Raw genomic sequence first — 1672 nt, forward strand, 5'->3', positions numbered from 1 at the left:
GGACCTGCCACCACCGTGGAGGGACCGTCTGACGCGAGGACCTGCCAGCACCGTGGAGGGACCGTCTGAGGCGAGGACCTGCCAGCACCGTGGAGGGACCGTCTGACGCGAGGACCTGCCACCACCGTGGAGGGACCGTCTGAGGCGAGGACCTGCCAGCACCGTGGAGGGACCGTCCGAGGCGAGGACCTGCCACCACCGTGGAGGGACCGTCTGACGCGAGGACCTGCCAGCACCGTGGAGGGACCGTCTGAGGCGAGGACCTGCCAGCACCGTGGAGGGACCGTCTGACGCGAGGACCTGCCACCACCGTGGAGGGACCGTCTGACGCGAGGACCTGCCACCACCGTGGAGGGACCGTCTGACGCGAGGACCTGCCACCACCGTGGAGGGACCGTCTGAGGCGAGGACCTGCCACCACTGTGGAGGGGACCGTCTGGCATCTCCCAGCAAAGCGGAAGACAAGCTTCCCTAAGACCCTGACGTCTGACTACTTGGGTAGGAAAAGCCCCACTCACAGTCAGACGTGCTGACGGCAGCATGTTCACATGTGGAAAGAACCCAACAGCGAGAATCGCAGGTAAATGAATTGTGCACGTTAGTTTTAATGCCGTTCAGCCGCTGAACACACCATGAATTTCACAAGCCTAATGTTCAGTGACAGAAGCAAGACACAAGAATATACATGGTATTTTCCACTTATTTAAATTCAAAACCCAGCCAAATAAACCATATTACTTAAGAAATGCACACACAATGTGTACCAGGGGTCCCAACCCCCAGGCAGTGGGCTGGTACCGGGCCATGGACCAGGCCACACAGCAGGAGTGAGCGGCGGCCGGGCGAGCGTCACAGCCTGAGCTCATCGTCCTGTCAGAGCAGCGGCTGCCTTAGACCCTCATAGCAGCTCCAACTCCACCAGGAACGGGGCATACGAGGAATCCAGGTTGCAGGAGTGAGCGGTGGTTGGACAAGCACCACGGCCCGAGCTGCCCTCCTGTCAGAGCAGCGGCTGCGTTAGACCCTCACAGTAGCTCAACCTCCGCTGTGAACTGCGCACACCAGGAATCCAGGTCACAGACTCCTTACGAGAATCTAACACACGCCGACGGCCTGAGGTGGACCCGCTTCGTCCCGAAACCACACCCCCACCACGGGTCTGTGAAAACATCGTCTTCCACAAAACCTGTCCCTGGTGCCGAGAAGGCCGGGGACCACGGATATAAACCACAAAAGCAACAACATTAAAACCCTGAAGATCAGAAGAGCGGTCACTTTTTGAGGGGAAGTCGAGGTGGGGACGTGGACGGGACAGTCCCCCTAAGGTGCCGGCAATAGCACTGACTGATCGAGTGGTAGCTACACAAATATCTGCTTCATAATTAACTTGTAAAGTGGATATTTATGTTTTATGCATGTTTCTGTGGGTATATTCTATCTCATGACAAAGAACACATTTTAAGTGGAAGAACAGCAAAGGTTTCAGTATGTCATTTGAAGGCACAAATATACTCGATAGAAGAAATAAGAGGAATGTCATTGGAAGGATATTTGTTTTTAAGCTGAACACTAAGATGAACTAAAAGACCCATATTTATGTCTCTTATTCCAGCAAAACGGCCTTAGAACATTCAGATCATCCAACAAACCTGAGGGAAGTTGAGAGGAACCT

General features: G+C 54.8%; 1 protein-coding gene across 11 annotated transcripts in view; it reads right to left on the reverse strand.

Annotated features, from left to right (window-relative positions):
* The window catches only part of B3GNTL1 (UDP-GlcNAc:betaGal beta-1,3-N-acetylglucosaminyltransferase like 1), a 127379-nt gene that overhangs the window by 79153 nt on the left and 46554 nt on the right, over positions 1-1672 (reverse strand). The window lies entirely within an intron of this gene.

The sequence above is a fragment of the Piliocolobus tephrosceles genome, chromosome 16 (assembly GCF_002776525.5).
Source record: "Piliocolobus tephrosceles isolate RC106 chromosome 16, ASM277652v3, whole genome shotgun sequence".
NCBI lineage: Eukaryota > Metazoa > Chordata > Mammalia > Primates > Cercopithecidae > Piliocolobus > Piliocolobus tephrosceles.